Source organism: Sciurus carolinensis, unplaced genomic scaffold (genome assembly GCF_902686445.1).
Source record: "Sciurus carolinensis unplaced genomic scaffold, mSciCar1.2, whole genome shotgun sequence".
Taxonomy (NCBI): domain Eukaryota; kingdom Metazoa; phylum Chordata; class Mammalia; order Rodentia; family Sciuridae; genus Sciurus; species Sciurus carolinensis.
The window spans coordinates 622341-644644 of NW_025920183.1; the positions used below are offsets into that span (position 1 = coordinate 622341).

Genomic DNA, 22304 nt, shown 5'->3' on the forward strand with positions numbered 1-22304 from the left:
CTGGAAGGGCCACTGATCAAGGAATTTGGATCTGTATGTGAGCCCTCATGTGCATCAATTGAAAAAGGGCCTTGTTTTCCTCAGTGTACAAAATAAATGCTGTATCTGTTCATAGTACAGGCTGTAAGTTCTGTGTCAGAAAAAAAAATACACAGGAAACTCAAAAGTTTCATGTCTGTTAATCATTACTTACCTGAAGATGCCCTCTTGAGGCTTCCCCGTGGTCCTCATTTTAATTATACAAATCAATAAAGCAGTAGCAGACTAAACACAGAAAATAAAACACTTTCCTCAATGTAACCCCTCTGTTTTCCTTGTAGTTAGCAAAACCTTCTGTTTTTAAGAGATTTTAGGCATTTTTTCATAAACCATTCTTCGTAGTAAAGTGTTGGGTATCACAATGTCTTCTGTAGTTTTGTTTTCCTTTTAGCGATTCTGTGAGTATCTGTTCTGGGGTGCCCTCTCACAGCACTTTGGAAGTGACAAAAGAAATGTAGACACCTTCCCCATAAGAAATGGTTTCTGTTCTCAAACCCGTCTCATCAAAAAAAAAAAAAAAAAAAAGGAACATAACATAATTTAGCACTTAAATAATCTACTTCCAAAAGAGACAGTTCTTGCCAACCTTCATCCCAATGAAACCAGTTGAGTTAGAGATATTTACTTGGCTTTCTACTTCAGACTGTCAAAATTTCTAGTTGACCATGTACAGCTCTGGCCGGGAGAATGCAGGATTGGACATGTCCTGCATGTATACCCTCAATCCCTCCTCCACAGTTTCCAAGAATCTATTTTTTTTTCTTTCCACTCGCAGAATCAGCTTGGGCACACTGAACAAAGTCCTGTCTTCACCTAAGTTGAATAATACCTAACTTGGCTCCAGGTGGCTATATTCTTACAAAGAATGACTTTTACAAGTTCCAAAAATTCTACACAGTCTGAAATCGGTCCCATCTTAATTTTGTTATGCTGGTAAAAACTGCTTTCTGAAAATCTTCTAGAAAACAGCCTGACTAAATGTGGAAGTTAACAGTGCTGATTTTTCAGATAGACAAGACAGCTGGCTCTTTCCTAAGCCCTGAGCAGTCACCCTTACATCCTCACCTCCAGGCTTAGTGGACTGGCTTCTGCTGACTGCCAACAGCAGAGGCCCAGACCGAACCAAAGCTCCAGTTCCCTGACCAAGGGGCCTTCAAGGGACCTTCCTCCCTCCACACACCTACCACCTCCCCTCTTTCTCTCTATTACAAACCGTGTTCCTCAGCCAGGGCCATGAATAGACAACCTCTCCAGGGATATCTCCAGGTGCTGATTCCTCAAAGCAGCCCTGGATTAGACTGGGGCTGGCAGCCACTTCCAGGGCAAAAGCTCAGGAAGAGTGGGTCTCCCCCACACTGCAGCCACATTTAGTCCCACCTCTAGTTGTTTGGTGATGAATTTTTTATTGAAAAAAGAAAGGGGTCCCACAACTTAACAAAAAGGAATTGAAACTATTAGGGAGAAATATTGTTTTTTGTTTTGGGAAAGGCACCCAAACCTTCATGTTGTCCTCTTCCTGATTCTTTTGTCTTCTCTCCTTTCACAAGAATGTTCTTTGTTTTGCCTAAAATGTGCAGCTACTTACTGTCATCTCTGTCCTTTAGGAAGTGCTTGGTCTCTGCCTTTGCTGGTGAGCAGCCTGCTATTCCCATCCCCTGGGCATTGTTAAGCCCCAGCTGTGTCACAGCATGGTTCCTCCTCCATCATGCCCCAGAGTTGCCCAGAGGATGCCACGATGCCTCACCTGCTCCTGCACACCTGAAAACACTCAGCACAGGCTGGCTTGCAACAAGCAGCTGCTAAATTTGTTGAAGCTTCCAAATTCTTGCTTTCCACATAATTTAGATTATGATTTGAAACTTGAGAGGAGTATCTTTCTATAAGATTGCCTCTGCAAGAGTGGATCCAGAGCTGCACTTCAATTCAGGTGCTGTGAAGCTGCTGCTTCTTGCTGAATCACCTTTATCTAAGTCAATTCCTCTCCAGCCATCAGATGTTTGGGAACAGTCACTCCATCTAATCTGACATGTGGCCTCCACTCTGGGAAGGCAAGCAGATATGGGTGAATGAGAAGAGGAGAAAGAACAGTGAGAAGAGCTTAGCTTGGGCACTCTTTAGTGAATTTGGCCATGCCTTGGCATCAGCTTACTAAAATGCCTCTAAATGCCTGCCGTGCTGGTCTCACGGGGCCTCAGTTGTTGGAAGGGGGATTTCAGACGTCCTCCCTGCATGTGTAGTGATTATTTACTCTGCCCCAGGACAGATCCTCCCATGTTGGTTCCACAGGCATCCAGAACCCAATCACACAGGCTTGCATGTCATGTCTAATCAGATGCTGACGTTGTCTGACCCAGCTAACTCCTGATAGGGGGCAGAAGGAGGTGGGTTGGGGTCAGTGTGTTCCTGCAGCTGAGGGCACAAACAGACTCTCCTCCCTGTCCCTACCTGCCCTGAGCTGCTCCTGCCAGGTCCCTGAGCCCCAGTGCTACATGCCTCCCATGTCCATGGGTGGGAGATGGATTCACAGCCTCACCACAGGAGGGACCCTGTTCTCCTCACCCAGGTCCACTTTCCTCCACCTATAACTGCTGCCCCTTGAGTCACCACCACTCAGTCCATCCCTGTGAGAAAGCCAAAGATCTCCTCAGTGATGCTGTCCCACGTTCCCCAGACTGGGAGGTCTGGACCACACACAAGTGGGGGCAGGTTCTCCCCCATGTGTTCACTCCTCACTGTCAGAACAAACTGCTTCAATTCCCCAGAGACTCACAGACCTCGCGTGGAGAAGTCTCGTGCCATCTGGAGTCTCCCACGGTTTCATAGATAGAAAACAAGCTGCCAAGCCAGTTTCCAGGCTGGTGTCATCTGTGCCAACCCCCACATGGCCCAGATTCCCCACACTATCTGCATTCATCTTCAAAAGCCATAAAAATGGAACATGAAAATACATAAATGAAGTTTTTCTACCTAAAAGCCACCGAACTTGATTCCCATCATTGTTTCCAAAAAGAAAACGGAAAGAAGAAAGAAAAAAACCCAAAGAGCTGCCAGGCCTTGATGACTCCTGTGTCTCTGATCATCTCAAGTGTGAGAGACCAAGTGAGTGAACTTACTGAGCACTGCATGTCCACGCTCTCAATGATTCACCAGTGAAGTGAAGCACCCAACACTTCCTTGAGGGCTCCCTGCTGATGAGGACGACACTGTCCCAGTTGTGAGGAAAGTCTTCCTTCCTAAGAGCTGTTCTCTCACATACATTGGAGGAGAACCCCAGCATCATCCAAGGGCAGGAAATGACCTTGCTCCAGCAGGTGAATGGCATTCCACAGACCTAGCAATGGAGAAAACAAACTGCTTCTTCCCATTACACCTCCACAGTGCATCTCTGTATGTCTCAGTGATCTTGCTGACCACTTAAAGGCCCTCAAGAGTAGGTGCCAAATGTCAGAACCCTCCCTTTCTGGACATGTGTTTTGAAGTACCTTCTACTCTTCAAATTCTGAATGTTTTGTACTTTTTAACTGTATAACAGTCCAACTACCACAAGAAGATTTTGATTAACTATTACTTCTTGAAATTTCTAAGCACTACATACATGGATGCATCCTGCTTTCAACCTGGAGTTTATCTCTGTGTTAACTAGAAATCAAGTAAAGACATGAGGAGACTGGTTTACTGCAAACTGGTTCTGGCCACTTCACTGATGTGGGTCCTTGTGGATGTCTTCTGTCTACTGTACTTCAGTGAACGTGAAAGTGTGATGACAAGAAGGAGAGGTCCCTGTTGCCTGCACAGGGCTGTTATTTTAAGAAACCAGGAAGACCCAGGAGAAATGGGAAAGGCTGTGCTGATTCCTAAGGATGACCAGGAGAAAATGAAAGAGCTGTTCAAAATCAGTTTAATCTTATGGCCTGTGATTTGACCACCCTTAATAGAAGTCTGCCAGATGTAAGATGGAAGGATGCAAGACAAAATCTACCCTGAAGAACTTCCAGATGCAAGGGTAGTCATTGTGCTTCATCATGAAGCTTGGAGCACTCCCCTTAAAACTGTCTAGTGTTGTAAATTGCTCCCCACACTACCTTCTCTCTGAGGTCATCTTGGTAGATGATGCCAGTGAAAATGATTTTCTCAAGTTGTCATTAAAGAATTACCTGAAAAATTTAGAAGTAACAGTAAAAATTATCAGGATGGAAGAGCACTCAGGGTTAATATGAGCCCATCTTCCAGGAGCAACTGCTTCAAAAGGGCAGGTCATGACTTTTCTGGATGAACACTGTGAATGTGGTTTAGGGTGGCTGGAGCCCTTGCTGGCAAGAATGAAGGAAGACAGGAAGAGTCATACGCCACATCATTGATGCGAGGAGTGATGAGGCCTTGAATACATGACTGGGTCAAATATGTCTACAGGGGTTTTAAGTGGAAACTAAATTTCTGCTGGTATCTTGTTACCCAAAGAGAAATGGATAGGAGAAAGGAGAGAGAACATTACCTGTCAGGACCCCTACTATGTCTGGTGACCTATTTTCTGTTGTCAGAAACTACTTTGAAGAGATAGGAATTTATGACTCAGAAATGAACATCTGGGGTGGAGAGAATCTTGAAATGTCTTTTAGGATTTGGCAATATAGAGGCTCTACATAAAGAAGAATAAAATTATGGCATTTACAGGTAAGTGAATGGAATTAATTAGAGAATATCATGCTAAGTGAAATAAGCCAATCCCCAAAAACCAAGGTTGAATGTTTTCCCTGATAAGTGGATGATGATACATAGTGGTGGTTGGGGGTGGGGGTTAAGAGAAGAATGGAGGAATTTTGGATTATGTAGAGGGAAGTGAGATGGGGAGAGGATGGGGGTATGAAAAATAGTGGAATGAGACAGACATCAGTGCCCTATGTACATGTATGATTACACAAATGGTGTGAATCCACATCATGTACAACCATAGAAATGAAAAGTTGTACCCCATTTGTGTACAATGAATCAAAATGCAGTCTATAAAAATAAAACATAAAAAAAGAATTTCACTGCTATGCCATCATATCTAACATTTTCATCACCAGGGAAATGAACTCAATATACATTCATTAAACTTTTATTTTGATTAAACTGCTAGAAATCAATCACTACAAGTTAAGACCCAAGGAATAGAGTCATAAGTAGTGAAGTTTTACAGGTTCTTCATCTTAGAACACTTTGTATTCAAAACACATAAGCAGTAGACAAAAAGGAAGAAAATTTGTGCAGTGAGATTCTTACTCATAAGTTTCTGTATTTGACATTATTTTAAGTGCCCATAATGTTGCTTCACACCAGTGTTTTATTCATAATAAATGTATTAAGCAGGTCAAAATAATTGGGGACTGGGAGTGGGGCAGAGGATGGAAGCCATGTCTTCTGAACCAGAAGATTCCATTTTCTTGGCCCTCATCTTTACAATAAAAGCTCTTATATAAAGTGGTCATCATTTTGGGTACATGCAACTGCGCCCTCCACCTACACTCTTTTATAATGAAAAGACAGACATTTTCTGAAAGTTAGTAAAAGCTTGAATGGTTTTCATCTTTTCATTGGTAGCATTCTTCTACTATTGACTTTGTATTGGTTCAATTCTGGAGAAGGAATCTACAAACTGGAGCCTTTCAGATTTAATCCTAAAAATGTAGACATCCACACTTGGAGGTCTCTGGGAATCCCTTAATTTTCTAAAATTGTAAGCAAAAGTTTGAATGTCAGGGCATTTCTTATGAGGAAAGACTGTAGTTGACAAGAAATTTAGAAAAGCAGATCTGACCCCCCAGAGGCAGTGAATCACTACATTAAATTGATCATGGCCTCTCAGATCAGCTGAGGCCTGACAACAACCCCATTTCCCATTTCTTACTCTTCTTTCCTTTCATTTTCTTTTTGTCCTGACTAAAATGCCCCTGAACAACAATATTCCTTAACATTTAAAAGCTTAAACTCTTAAGAATTCTTTTTTTGGGGGGGCGGGGGAAGGCATTGTAATTATAATAGTGAGACTCACTATGCAATATTTGCACATGAACACAACATGATTAGATCAATCTCATTCCCGTGTGTCCCCTTTCCCACTCCACTCTCCTGAAACACTTGCTCTACTGCACTGATCTCCCATCTACTATTACTATCATTATTATTGTAATTAGGACATCATAATTGCATATATAAGCCAGATTCACTGTGGTATAGTCAGATGTGGATGTAGCACACTTTGACAGACTTCATTCCTCAGTACTTCCCCATTTTTTCTCTACCCCCTTGATCTTCCTTACTCTATTAGTCTCCCTTCTATTTTCATGAGATCTCCTTTTTAAATTCTTTTTATTTTCTCCCTCTTTTTTTCTTTAGCTTCCACTTAGAAGACATTTGATGCTTGACTTTCTGAGTCTGGCTTATTTCACTTAGCATGATGTTCTCCAGGTCCATCCATTTACCAGCAAATGACATAATTTCATTCTTCTTTATACCTGAGTAAAACCCCACTCTCTTTATATACCACATTTTCTTTATTCATTCTTCTATTGACAGGCAGCTTGGCTGATTCTGTAACTTGGCTGTTGTTACTTGCACTACTATGAACATCGATATACATGTATCACCACAGTTTGCTGATTTTAGTTCTCTATGTTAAATATTGAACAGTGGGATAGCTAGATTACATGGAGGTTCCTAGTCATTTGAGAAATCTCCATACAGTTTTCCAAGGTGGTCATACTAATTTGCAGACCCACCAATGATGTATAAGTTTGCATTTTCTCCAAGTCCTTGCCAGCAATGACTGAGATTTGTGTTCTTTATGATTGACATTCTAATTGGAGTGAGATAAAATTTCAGCATAGCTGTGATATGCATTTCCCTGATCACTAAGGATGTTTAAATTTTGTCATATAATTATTGACTATTTACATTTCTTCTTTTGAGAAATGTCTGTTTAGATCATTTGCCCATTTATTAATTGGGATATTTTAGGGTATTTTTTTTAAGTTTTTTGGGTTCTTTATATAGTAATGCCCTTTCAGAGGAGTAACTGAAAAATATTCTTTTGCATATATCTCCAGCTTTTTGATTTGTTAGTCAAAGGCATATGTCAGTTAGTAAATGGTTAATAATAAATTTTTTAAAAAATATAATTACTTCATGTAAATTGAATTTAAAATATTTCAGTAGCACTATAAATGATTGAAAACTTATTATTGTCCCAGTGAAAATACAAGAAAATCTAAACCTGCATGAATTTCATGCTAGGGAAGAATTTTCAGACTATTCAGATGGTTTGGATACATACCATTATAGTGCCTAACAAATAAAAAAACCATAAAATGTTATAAAACATCCCAAACCAGAAGGCAATAAAAACATTAAATTTTTCTTTCAAAAATATTTGCCCATAGTATAGAAAATTAAAACCATACTTGGATTTATGAAGCATCCCTTATTTCAAAAAACCCTCTTCCAGGTTCTTTCTTATCTGAGCTAATGCAACTCCAACCTTCTAGATGCTCAGGTGAGAAATCTAAGATCACTTTTGGCTTCTCTCTTTCTCATCTCTCTATTATCAAATTCATTTGATGCTACCTTTGAAATACAGCCAGAAATCAATGTTTTCCCACCAAGTTCACCGTGGGTCACGGATTCCAAACTTTTTATTTGCACCATGCTTATAATTTGGTTCCCCACTTTTCCCACTCCTTGCCTCAGTCTTTTCTCAATATAACAGACAGTGATTCTCTTAAATATCCATGATTGTGTCACTTCCCTGCACCCAATCTTCCAAAGTTTTTTCATTTCTCCTCAGAGGGCTTCAAGGTACTCATGACAACAGCCATCTCTACAGACCCTCGCACCCTCTTCACACATGAACACACCCTCCTGCTCTCTCTCACACACACACATCTGACTGTTTCTCATCTCTTACATCTCACTTTTAGCTTCCTCTAACCCATTACCAAGCAATTTCCTTCATAGTGTATTGTTCCCTCTGGGGGACAGAGCTCTTACTCTCTTTAGATCTCTGTTCAAATATGACCTCATCAGTGAGGCACACCATGGTCCTGCTGCCCACTCTATCCCTGTACCTCTGACAAGCTATTTAGTTCCTCTCTTCCATCTGCCCTTCCACCTCTCCCAGTCCCCCACTCTCATCATACACCCTAGAGTATGTTTTTGTTTGCCTTTTTATTTTTGTTTTTGCTTGTTTGTTTTTGGCTGTACTTGGGGATAAAGCCCAGGGCCTCACCCATGTGGGGTAAGTGCTATTACTAAGCTACACCCCCAGCCCAGTAAGTTCATTTTAAAGGTAGCATATTTGTCAGTTTTGTTCACTGGGTATCCTCATTATCTGGGATAGTTCTTAGCACATACTATGCACTCTGTAAATATTTCTTGAACTGATGAACTGAAAAGTGTGTGTTAAAGTGGTTAAGTGCTTCTGTGTAATTTTTTTGTATGTTCAATTTTAAAGTGCAGTAATATATTATACAAGATTTGCATAACTGTCTCCAAATGATAATTTTCTTCCTAATATCCTGCATATTAACATATGGACTACATGTTGTTCTCTGTAATAAAATATCCTGCCTTGTAGAAATTAAATGACATTTTATATAAATACTACTATATTATATAAATTGCTTCATTAAGCTAAACATAATTTTAATTTTAATTTGCTGAATGTGTTCAACAAACCCCTGAAGGTCTTAAGACTTTCAATTTTAGAGGGAGGATATTACATTTTCTTAAAATTCTTATGCATTTTCATGATCTAATAATAGGTATTACTAAATTTATTTTGTAAGTGCAAGTTTATGAAGAGAAACAATTACAGAAAACATAAAAACTTTACAATCCTTAGATTCTGTGTTTCTAGATAATAAGACTGAGACTCAAAGAGGTAACAGTTTTCCTAAGGAAACTGTAACCTAACGGTTAATGGTTCAAATGTGTTTAATCTGCCTGATGTTGTAACTATACAGAAGGGTTTATTCCAGTTCATTTACATCAAGTAAAACTCTGTTTTCTTACCTTGAATAGGGAAGTGCATGTGTACTTTAAATATACTAACACCCATTGTCTTGTATGGAAACTCCCAATTGCATTAGTAAGACATAGAAAAGACATAAACCTATATTATTGAAATTACAAAAGGGACTTGATTATAAATAGCCATATTTGAAGACCAGTAAGAATCAATAAATTTGAAGATAATAAAAAATTTTCAAACACTGTGGCCTATAGTTTTCACAACAGCACTGTAAGGTTCACGGATCTTCAACTCTCATATTCAGTGTTGCAAGGGTTCCTGTACACTACACATATACTTTAACATCATCCTAATAATGCAAAATTGGAATGACCATATATTCACACATCCTAGTTCTTTAAATGCATTAATTCACAAAGGCATATTTTAATATTTCTTCTAGTGGTTATTATAAAACACTACATTCTCTTCTGGGTTTTTACATATATGAGACTATATGTGTGTGTGTGTATACAATATATATATATATATATATATGTAATAATACATATTTATTTCTAACATTAACCAATATTTCAGTTTGGAAACCAATATTTATAGAGACTTAGAGCACTACATGAAGGACATATGGTCCATACAACCTCTACTCCATTATTATCTATATCTTTTATCTTATTCAAAGATCAAGAAAGAGAAATACTTATTTGGATTTGAGGGGTGCTTTTGTGTTTCCTTTGTATGCTACTTTTACTAATTTTGGCATTATGGCCTCAATTTCCATAGAGAAACATATAAGAAACCTATAAACACCTAAAGCTTTTATTTATTATTGGGATGATGTTTCGGGTGTTGTCTGCTCTACTCCAATTTTCTTCTTTTATGATGACTCAAGAGAGAAATTTCCCTCCAAACCTCTGTGTTCTTTCCCTGAGAAAATGGTTTGTTCTTCTCTTGAGGACACCTTATTTGCTCTTCCACCTATAACAAGTATACAAAACCTTATGATATTCTTCACCTTGTTATACTTTACCCTGAATTTCTTTCTGTTTTTAGTCCCATAACACACTGTAGTTATTTCTGTAGGTTACATTATATCTTTTTTTTTTTGACATGCAGGTAAAAAGTATAAAGCATTATCACTTTATATTGTCAGAATAAATAAACCAGAGACATTACTGAGCACACTACTGGGTGAGGCTACCATAATTAAAACTCAACTTAGACTCTAAAATATAGCCTGGTTTCTATTTCTGTCTAGGAAGCTAGAAAGAGAGTCTGTATGATGCCGATGATAACAACCACAAGAACAAAAACACAAAGCTGGGTGTGCTGCAAAATCACAACTTATTTTGAAACCATCAGAAACTAGACTGCAGACCAACCCAGAGACCTGAAGTTTATGGAGAGGCAGGATTACAGAGTGGAAAACCTGAGACAAAGCATGGGGGAAAAGAGTGGATGCCCTATGTTTAGGTAGAAAGAAAGCAGTTACATTTTAATAAATTGCTGTTGTCTCTCTCTTTCCTAGCATGATAGGAAATCCTGGGAACACAAAAGGAATTCACCCTCACTCAGTCTCTTCCTCTGATCCTTTGGTGGGTACTCATGAGAACATTAGGAAGCAGATCTGTGATCCAGAGAAGTCTCCTGTAACGATTAACCAACCTTGTCAGAAAGGCATGAAGCCCATCCTCCCCTGCTCTTCTCCTATATACAGCAAACAACTTAAGCCTCAAGAGGAGAAACAGAAAATTTTGTCAAGCTAAAGATGCAAATAAATATCCATAGTTTCTGGGAGATGAAAGAAAAATCACTTTAAACATACAAAAGGAACAGGAAATTCTGTGACCAAAGATCAACTGCTTTTATGGGTTTAGCATCATCAGAAATGTCGAAGCAGGAAACTGTCTCCCAAGATGACCAGTCATTAAAACCTGGCAGTTTGTTTGCCCTTGGGAAGAGGGAAAGAAATAAGTCTCATCTTTAAGGAGAATTAAAGATGAGAATTCATAATCACAGGGAATTATGAAATCTGTGGATGGGCCAGGATAACAAAAAATCCCCCGTCTTCCAACAAAACACCAACAGACTTCAAAACAAAAGCTAAGCAAACTAAAAATCACCAACTCTTTTTATCTCTTATCAGAGATAAGAGGTCACAGGACAAAACATGGTCCTGAATGGGGGAGGGGGGCTGCAGAGGGGAGTGGGGCAGGTGAATAGAGCGAGACATGTTTCCCAGGACAGAAGCTTATGAGCAGGAACCAACTGCCTGTACACCTGGGAACTATCAAAATGTGATTCATTAATGACTGGAGGCTCAGGATGGAGGAGTTTTTGAATTGAAGTCTGTATGAGCAATAAAGATAGATCTCAACAGATGAATGAATGAGCAAACTGGAATAGTCATTCAAGGGATTATTAATGTTCATAAAGAACATGAACTATCAAGCCATCAAAAGTTATGAAGAGAAATCCTTAATGAATATTTCTCAAAGAACCAAATATGGAAAGGCTCTATACTGTATTATTACAAATATGGGACATTCTAAAGAAGGCAAAACTATGCAGACAGTAAAAATATCAATGGTTGCCAGAATTTTGAGAAGGGAGACAGGAGGAAGGGAGATAGGAAGACCCTATGGATTACTAGGCTATGCAATACCTCTTGACACTATCACAATGGGTTTCGTGTCACACATTTGTCAAAATCCCAGAAAGTACCACAAAAGAGTGCATTAAGTACCATTATTCTTTCATCAATTTTAACAGATATTTTACAGTAATCATAATAATAGGGGAAATGATATATGTGTTGTACATGAGAGAGTGAAAGAGAGACATGTATCCAATTCTTAAGGCTTTCTAATATTTCTTGAAATTTAACACTGCTCTAAAAATAGTCTATTCCATAGGGAAAAATATGGTCATAAAGTCACAACAGTCTACTCTTGGATTCAGGACAAGATAATAGAGATTCCTTCCTTCACATTGGGAAGACAAAAAACAAAGTTAGAATATACAGGTTGAGAAAACCCCTCTGAACACCCCAACCCTCACTATAATTGCAAGGTATACCTAGAAAATATGAAGCCCTTAGTGAGACAAAGATAGACAGGAGTACACACATGCACACACACACACACACACACACACACACACACACACACATTTACTGCTGTTTCAACAGAAGCAAGGTATGCTCATTTCCTCATGCAAAACCCTATAGATATCATCGTCCTATACACATGGCATCTGAAATGAAGGCAAAGAAAGGAGGAAAGGATGGAGGGAGGAAGGGACAGAAGAAGGGAGAAAGGAATGAAGGAACAGAGGAAGGAGTAGGGAAAGGAAGAAGGAAACATCCCCTTCTTAACAGACAAAACAGAACCATCAGATTTAAAGATCACTTTCAGGGAAAACAATTTTAAGTTGATGACTAATTTATCAAAAACATCTAGTGAAAGATTGGAAAACATCACTAAAAATGATAATTTAAAAGTTCAGCAATAAATGAAAGTTCCAAAAATAATCTAATGGAAATGTTAGAAACAAAATACAGCATTAGAGATGAATTCTTTTTCATAACCTTATCTGTAGATTCAAGTTAAGAAAAAAATGTAAGTGAACTTGAAAACAAAACAAGAAAACTTAACCTAAATGTAAGCACAGAAAGAAAAATTAGTACTTAAAAGAAGTCAGAAGTGGTAGACAATACAAAATATGTTTTACCATTGAGAATATCAGAGGAGAGAAGGTACAGAAGCAAAATGGTTGAGGATTTTAAAAAAAAGGAAGAAAAATGAAATCACCAATCTCAGAATTTCAGAGAACCCAAAGGGGAGAAAATTCTCCTAAGGAGAGAAAATTCTTATATGCATATTATTCAAAGAGTAACAAGGCAGAGAGGAAGGGAAATGCTTGAAGAGAGCTGGAGAAAGAAGACACACTCTACACAGAAAGTCCAAGAACAGAGCAGAACTCTAGCTAGAAAATATGCAAAATAAAAGACCCAGTAACATTTTTGTAGTATTAAAAACAAATTTTAAAAATAAAAAACCCTATATTCATTATAACTATCTTTCAAAATGAAGGTGAAATAATATTCCCTAAAACAGAGTATCTATTCCTGAAGAGCTGAACTAAATGGAATGTTAAGGGAATTTCTTTAGTCAGAAGGATAAACTATTGGATATAAACTTAGATCTACATAAAGAACTGAATAGGTTCTGTTGAGAGCAGGGTGGTATCTGTGCTGCTAACTGTCTCAAGGACAAACAGGACTGCTGGGCCCCTGTGCTTACCAAGGTTGTTAAGAGATATTTGTCCGAGGAATGTGCGGTTGCCTGGAGACCTTATCCGTCAAGGACGGGAGCGGGGCTTAGCCCCGACTCATCTCCTACATAGTTCACCCCTTCCCTCCTCCCTTCTTCCACTAGGACCGTTCAGTTCTGACAGGACCCAATGAAAATCAAATAGATTGGCCGGACCCAACCAGAGGAGGTTTAGCTGTTCAAATGTTAACCAATTAAAAGAACACTGTAAAACTGCTTGCCTTTGATTATAAAAACCCTGCTGACAAGGGCTCGGGGCCTCTCCTAGCGTCGTTGATTAAGGACGCAGAGGACCGGGTTCGAACTCGCTAATAAATGACTCTTTGCTGCTTGCATTGATCGTGGTCTCTGGTGGTCCTTGTGGGGTCTCAAGCCTTTGGGCACAACATATGGGGGCTCGTCCGGGATCCCCAAGCCCACCCAGACACCTGATCATAGAGTCATAAGTGACATCTTCCACCGGTGAGTAAGGCATTGCCGTGTGTTTTCTGGTCTGAATTGCCTGCAGGTTCTGGTTCTGGGCTGGCACAGTCCTGGCGGACGCGCTATAGGACCCCAGCAGGGTCTCGGGAGACATCCCCTCGACCCATCTGGTGACATTTGTCACATCTGAGCAGCTGGTGCTGCATTCTGGTGATTCGTCGCATCTGGTGACATTTGTCACATCTGAGCAACTTGTGCTGCATTCTGGTCACATCTGAGCAGTTTGTGCTGCATTCTGGGTGAATTTGTCACATTCTGAGCAGCTTGTGCTGCATTCTGGTCACATCTGAGCAGCTTGTGCTGCATTCTGGTCACATCTGAGCAGTTTGTGCTGCATTCTGGGTGAATTTGTCACATCTGAGCAGAGTTTGCGCTGCTTCTGAGCAGCTTCAGTATTGCATTTCGGATGACTGGCCGCATCTGGTTAACTCTTTGTCCCATTTGGGCTTTGTGTGGCACCTGGGAAACTACAAAATACCAGCTAGCCAATTTTTGATTTAGCATGCTATGTGTCTGTCTGTTTGTGTATTGTACTATATGGTCTTTACTCTTGCCTTCTATTAAATTCTTCATTGTGTTAATCCAATCTTAGGCTTAGGGATACTCATTGCAGGGTACTTTGCAGTCCTTCTCCTTGTTCCTGAGAGATTTATTTACTCCAATCCCCCTAGGCAGAGAGCTCAGCAGCTCCATTCCTCAAAAATAGTAAGAAATAATGTTTTGTGATTTTCTGCATTCAAACCTAACCTGATTTCTCAACCAGGAAAAAAAAGGGTTAAAAGAGTCCTGGGTGATCCTCCCTCCCCCCTGCCTGGCCTTGCTGAAGCCTGCATTGGAATGTAGGCTGCAGCAGTCTCAGCGGGAAAGGGGGGTAACCTGAAGATAAGAGAAAGAAAACAAAAGGGTGTCTGTTTTAAACTTCTGGGTTGCTACACATAACTAATTCATTTTCCAGGATTCTTGTTTTGTTTTGTTTTTCTTTAATGCTGTATTTTTGAGCTCATAATTTTGATCTTGCATACCTAGGTTAATGATTTTTTTCTTTTTGATCAGTTCTATTTTTTATTCAACTAAAGTTTTTGAACATCTGTTACATTGCAATGGAGATTCACCTATAAAGTTACAAGGCCTTTGATTTTGTGTTATTTATATGTCGTGCTGTCTGGTGTCATGTCTTGTCTGCATCAAAACTGAGCGCTCCTAAAATTAAAATTTAAAAATGGATCCAAATACTTTTATTCACGTGATTTAAAAAGGTTCAATTTAAATTGGGTAAACTAATAAAAGTAAAATATCTTTAGAAATAACTTGCAAGTCTCCAGGTGGTCAAACTAATGAAATGTTGATGTTAAACAATGTCTAATATCAATTGTTTCTAGGACTTTTCTTCAACAGGAAAGAGACAGCAAATACTGTTCAGGACACTTGTCTGATATCTTGGTTTTTACAGAATAAGTGAATTAGAGTTAACATGTATGGGATTACTCAAATGTGTTTGTTGGTGACATCTGATTAATTTGCAAAGTTAAAATGTTCATTGTTAAATAACATCAAGTACTTTTAACTCCTTAAATTACATGGGGTAACATACTTAAACATTATTGGTGTTTTCATAAGTTGGTAAATTAAAAGAGTTTAAAATTGCTTTGTGTCATTACTAAAAACAAGGTTATTAAAAGTTATGTTCTAACAGATAAAACCTCAACTCGGAGGGTGAGTGTTCCATCTGCTCCCTTACCACTTCCCCCTGCTCCCCCTCCAGTTCTGCTAAGCTTCAAGGAGCTCTTAGATTTGGATTTAGAGCTACCATCTCCCCTTTCACTGTGTTTCAATTAGAGTACTATAAACCACAAAGTATTTTATCTTGTTAAATCAGAGTAATTTGTCTAAATTCAAAAATTTCATAAGAGTTGTTTCAGAATGTGGACAAAAAGGGGTCAACAGATAGGAAAGAGAAAAATAAAAGGTTCTGGGTTTAAAAATATATTTAATAAAAAAAAATGTTTCTGGGTAAGAAAGTGCCTGTGTGATGGAACACATGAGGGTCTAAGTAAGTGCTAAGAAAGTCTGTGTGTAAGTAAAGGGCAAGTTTCAACAAGTCTGTGTGTAACTAAGTTGGTTGTGTGTATGTGAGACAGCTAAAGCTATTTAAGGTGGTTCCTAAGGTGAAATACTAATGTTCTGATATAAGCCAAAGTTTAATCTATATGGTAAAATGACATGGTAAAATAACAAAGAATAATGCTTACATAGCCTTTAACCTAATAATAAGACATGTATAAATGTTGCTAACATAACTCTTTAGATCTGCATTTCCATCAGAGAACAGAGCTCCATCTGATCTCAGCTTAATCTTCAAAATCGGTGTTTATAAACCTTTATTTTCTAATACTCCTTTGACCCTCACTGAACTTAAAAATTTGGTCATGCTGGTCATGGCAAAAGGGACAAAAATTAGTTTTAGGATTAGAACATTTTACTTAAGACTTGTGAAGAGCCCTGCCTTACCTGAGATAAGGCTCTGCCTCACCCTGCTACATGTTAGAATGACTCCAAAGTAAGTCAGGCTTTAACTCATTTAAAGTTGTGCTCAAAGTTTGATGTTTGTTGTAAAGATTACTGTGATCTCAAACAGGGTATATAATGTAGAACTCAGCCAAAATTCAAGATAACTATTATACAAGCTAAATATGTTTTTACTCTTGCTAATTTCACTGTGTAAAACTGTGCCTGTTACTATTTTGCAGAAGTAGCTGCTTCCAGAACATACAACCTAGGTAACTTGTGATAATAGGCCATCACCTTCAAAACAGATAGTATGTGGTAGTACTTTAATACAAGGGTAAATGACTGTAAAGTTATGGACATTAAAGTTAAAGCCCACAGCTCCCCACCCTATTCTCCCGAGGAAGATCCAGACCCCCTTCTTGTTAACCTCCCTCCTTATATGCAAGCCCCTATTCCTCCTCAGGACCCAGGACTGCAGGCTGCAGAACAGAGAGAAGCGGCTGCAGCCGGAAATGAGGAAGAAAGAACTGGCTCGGGAGGGCTGGCAAGGTGAACGCGGAGCTGAGCCCAGCGGGCAGCCGGCCCCTCCCGACCAGAAACTCCAGATTCCACAATTGCTCTGCCACTCCGAGAAACTGGGCCGCCAGACAATGCTGGCAATCCCCGGCTTCAATATTGGCCCTTCTCTACAAGTGATTTATATAATCAAAAAAATCAAAATGCTAAGTTTTCCGACAACCCTAAAGACTTGATTTCCCTTTTAGATAGTGTCATGTTCACTCATCAACCTACTTGGGATGACTGTCAGCAGCTACTCCGGATTCTGTTCACAACCGAGGAACGTGAAAGAATCCAGATAGAGGCCAGAAAGTTGGTCCCCGGAGACGATGGACAACCTACTGTAAACCCTGACTTAATTAATGCTTCTTTCCCCTTGTCCAGGCCTCCGCGAGATTATGGGACTACAATACGGCTGAAGGTAGGGAGAGACTCCGGGTTTATCGCCAGACTCTAATGGGGGGTCTCCGGGCAGCAGCTCGTAAACCCACTAATTTGGCCAAAGTGTATTCAGTCATGCAAGAAAAACGGGAATCACCCTCAGCTTATTTAGAAAGATTAATGGAGGCATTTAGACGGTATACTCCTATGAATCCAGAGTCCCCAGAGAATCAGGCAGCAGTAGTAACGAGCTTTGTTAACCAGGCAGCACCGGACATAAGGCGTAAGTTACAAAAAATAGAGGATTTAGAAGGGAAAAGTATTCAAGACTTAATGAGAATAGCCCAGCGGGTATTCAATAACAGAGATGCACCAGAGGAAAAGCAGCTTAGGGCTACTAGGGAAATAACCAAAGCATTAGCAGTAGCAGTGCAGGGAGGGAGAGCAGAAAAAGAAGGAAACAGACTCCCGAGTAATCGACCACAACTTGGGAACTCCAGAGTGCATGATCTGGGTCGGAATCAGTGTACTTCCTCCTTACAGACAATGGTATACGGTGCTGGATTTAAAAGATGCCTTTTTCAGCTTGCCTCTAGCTCCAAAGAGCCAAGAGCTATTTGCCTTTAAATGGACAGACATTGATGAGGGTATCAATGGACAACTTACCTGGACGAGATTGCCGCAGGGATTCAAAATTCTCCCACCTTGTTGGATGAAGCTCTACATGAGGACTTAGGCACCCTCAGCCCTCAACCCTGCTGCACTGCTTCCTGACCCTGACCTGGACACACCCATACATGACTGCTCGGAAATCCTAGCCCAGGTTCATGGGCTTAAAGAAGACCTGCAAGATCATCCGCTGCTTGATGTAGATGCAGTATGGTTCACAGATGGGAGCAGCTTTCTACATCAGGGTCAAAGGTATGCGGGTGCAGCAGTAGTGACTGAGACAGAGGTAATTTGGGCTGAGCCTCTACCAATAGACACCTCTGCCCAGAAGGCAGAACTGATAGCCATGACTAAGGCTCTAACGATGGGAAGAGAAAAAAAAAAATTTGACTGTATACATGGACAGTCGTTATGCCTTTGCAACTGCCCATATTCATGGGGCTATTTACAGGGAAAGGGGAATGCTAACCGCAGAGGGGAAATCTATTAAAAACAAGGAAGAAATTGTGTCCCTGATAGACGCCCTCTGGTTACCCAAGAAATTGGCTATCGTACATTGCCCTGGGCATCAAAAACCATCTGATCCAGTATCCAGGGGCAACTGCACTGCTTAGCAGACAAGGTGGCACGTGAAGTAGCCCTCCAGAGAGACTTGATCACGGTTGCTCAACTCCCAGACTCTGGCTCACAAACCCTCCCAAAAGACCCAACCTACACGGAAGAGGACTTATCATGGATTCGCCAGCAACCACTAGCCCAATGCTTAGATGGATTGGGGAAAGACTCTGAAAACTGGATGATACTTCCAGAACTGATGGGGCAGAAAGTGTTGCGCAGGCTCCACCAGTCCACCCACATGGGGACAAGAAAATTACAGGACTTGATGCTGCAAGCAGGAATTAGAATTAAAGGTGTGCAAAATAAGATAGAACAGATTGTCAAAAGTTGCAGAGTTTGTAAGTTAACAAATGCAGGATATAGCAAGTGGGAATCAGGAAATAGATTAAGGGGGGATAGGCCAAGGGCATATTGGGAAGTTGATTTCACTGAAGTAAAACCTGAAAGGTATGGGTATAAATATCTATTAGTTTTTGTAGATACTTTTTCAGGATGGGTTGAAGCATTCCCCACCAAGCGGGAAACGGCGCAGATAGTGGCTAAAAAGATTTTAGAGGACCTCCTGCCAAGGTAAGGATTTCCTGTGATGATAGGGTCTGACAACGGGCCAGCGTTTACTTCACAGGTAAGTCAGGGGCTGGCTTCAGTACTTGGGGCAAATTGGAAACTGCATTGTGCTTATCGACCCCAAAGCTCAGGACAGGTAGAGAGAATGAACAGAACTTTAAAAGAGACCTTAACCAAATTAACCCTGGAGACTGGCGGTAACTGGGTGACTCTCCTTCCCTATGCCCTATATCGGGTGCATAATTCTCCCTATAAGATGGGACTCACCCCTTATAAAATCATGTTTGGGACCCCGCCTCCAATACTCCCTGATCTGACTGAAAGAAAAAAATGTAGATGATTTTGAACTTTTATCTTCCCTCCAGGCCCTGCAGAGGGCCCACAGAGAAGTCTGGCCTAAGCTCAAAAGTCTGTACGAGTCAGGCCCGCCTCCTGTTCCTCACAACTTCCACCCGGGTGATTGGGTCCTAGTGAAGCGACATCGACAGAGCAACTTGGAACCACGGTGGAAGGGCCCCTACATGGTCATTTTGACTACACCCACCGCTCTCAAAGTCGACGGCGTCGCCTCCTGGATTCATCACACCCACGCCAAGTTGACTGAACCCCTTTCCGACATCGTGCTTCCTGCCCTAGACGACTCTGCCTGGAGAGTGGACAGGTCTAAGGACAACCCGCTAAAGATCAAGCCTTGCCGCCATAGACTGTGACTATGTTCTTGCTTTTGATTTGTTCTTTTGTTCTGGCCATAACCATAGCTGTAGCTCCAGTTTTTGGAGCCACCAACTTCAGCCAATATCAGCCCATTAAGCAGCAAGAATTAGAACAATAGAGACCCAAGATTGGCTCTCTAAATGTTCTTGGAAAGGGGGGATGTTGAGAGCAGGGTGGTATCTGTGCTGCTAACTGTCTCAAGGACAAACAGGACTGCTGGGCCCCTGTGCTTACCAAGGTTGTTAAGAGATATTTGTCCGAGGAATGTGCGGTTGCCTGGAGACCTTATCCGTCAAGGACGGGAGCGGGGCTTAGCCCCGACTCATCTCCTACATAGTTCACCCCTTCCCTCCTCCCTTCTTCCACTAGGACCGTTCAGTTCTGACAGGACCCAATGAAAATCAAATAGATTGGCCGGACCCAACCAGAGGAGGTTTAGCTGTTCAAATGTTAACCAATTAAAAGAACACTGTAAAACTGCTTGCCTTTGATTATAAAAACCCTGCTGACAAGGGCTCGGGGCCTCTCCTAGCGTCGTTGATTAAGGACGCAGAGGACCGGGTTCGAACTCGCTAATAAATGACTCTTTGCTGCTTGCATTGATCGTGGTCTCTGGTGGTCCTTGTGGGGTCTCAAGCCTTTGGGCACAACAGTTCACACAAATTTTAAAGTACCTATTTCCTCATTTTAATTTGCTCATAAGATGATTAATCTTTAGTAAAAACTAAGTAAAACTAAAGTTTTTACATTTTACATAAAATAGTATAATAATTTTGAAGGTGTATGATTAGAAACTAAAACTTTATAAATTGTTAGCTTGGGACATCACATAAAAATTTAGAGGGCAACACGATAGGCTTTCCAGGAGGTGGTCGATACAAACCTGGCAGCGGAGGGCATCATGGTGGGAGGTCTGAAGAGGAAACACTTGGATTCGGAAGAAGAGGAAGAGGACGAGAAGTGGGACTGGAGTCCAGGAAGCCTGCGGAACTGCCAGCAAGCTCTGCTCTGCATCTCCCTAGACAAAGTCCAGTGCAGCCTGGGCCCCCAAGCACCCAGTCTCTGCAAGCATGTCCTCATCCACAACACCCTACAGTAACTCCAGGCTGCCATTCACCCAGCTCCAGCACCTGCCCTGCCCCGCGAGCCCCTCTTCCTTGGTGAAGAAGATTTCTCCCTGTCCACCACCATTGGCTCTATCCCTCAGGGAGCTCGAGACATCCATGGAGGAGACAGAAGGTCCTCAGAATCCAGGGGCTCCCCTGGGCCTCCAGAATAAAGTGCTACCACAACCTGACCCAGTCTTCTTGGAAGCTCTGAGCTCCCGGTACCTAGGGGACTCTGGCCTAGGTGACTTCTTTCTGGACATTGACACATCTGCAGTGGAAAAGGAGCCTGTGCTGCCCCCCTCCAGAACCTCCTCACAACCTCTTCTGTGTCCCAGAGTCCTGGGAATGGAATGAACTAGATCATATCATGGAAATCATTCTGGGGTCCTAAAACTACAGTGGAGGCAGAATCCTTCCTCACAGAAACCTCAGTGGACTGGATCCCTGGATGTGACTCTTCAGTGTGTTGATGGGGGCTCCAGAGAGTGACTGAGCTCCTTTCCTCCCATGTCAGGGTTCCACGAACTTGCATGTGTGTGTGTCTGGTTACCCCAGCTTTCTGTGAAGGCGGGTCTTCCTTAATTTATCTGTTCCAAATGCCTTAATGAGACTCTTGTTTCTGGGAGTCTGACCTCTCGCTCACACATTTCTTCTGCCTTTCGCTCCAGTTCCTGCTCCCCTTGTGACCACTGGGGCCTCAGGAAAGATACAGTAGGGCCTAGCGACAGTGGGGGTGTGCTGCCGGTGGCTCTAGAAACCCAGGATCTGCCCCTTGAGGTAGCAGGAGGGGCTGGTCTCCTTCCCTCAGGCTGAACCCCACTTCCTTGGCAGAACCCCAACCCCAGCAGTCTCCTGATTCAGAACCAGGCCAGATCATGTGCAATAGGATGGAAACCAAACTGCTCTGTGCTGTGGGATTTAAAAGAAAGGCAGGGTTTGTGTTGGCTTTTTTTTTTTTTTGATTGTTTGTAATTTTTTTATTTTAAATAAAAGTATTTTGAAAGGAAAAAATAATTTAGAGGAGGAAAAATTAAATCATGGACAATGTTTCATTAATTCAAAATCAGGCAGAAAAGGAGAAAAACTAGAATAGATAAAAACAAAACAAAAACCTAGCAAAGTAATAGATTTAAATATAATTCTATTAATATTTTTCTTAAGTATAAATGCTGTAAACATATCCATCAAATGACAGATTTTTATGCTTAAAAAATGCAAAACAAATAATATGTAATTATTACAAATTTTATTTAAATATTTGCACATAATTGTTAATGTCTTTAAAAATGGACCATGTAAAAAGTACATAAAGTTAAT

General features: G+C 40.8%; 3 pseudogenes; all 3 read left to right on the forward strand.

The window, feature by feature from the left end:
• Positions 1-22304, forward strand: part of LOC124974847 (probable RNA-binding protein 19) — a 470746-nt pseudogene that overhangs the window by 371457 nt on the left and 76985 nt on the right.
• LOC124974832 (polypeptide N-acetylgalactosaminyltransferase 13-like) overlaps positions 3698-22304 on the forward strand; it is a 28718-nt pseudogene continuing 10111 nt past the window's right edge.
• Positions 20780-21378, forward strand: LOC124974836 (SERTA domain-containing protein 3-like; annotated as a pseudogene).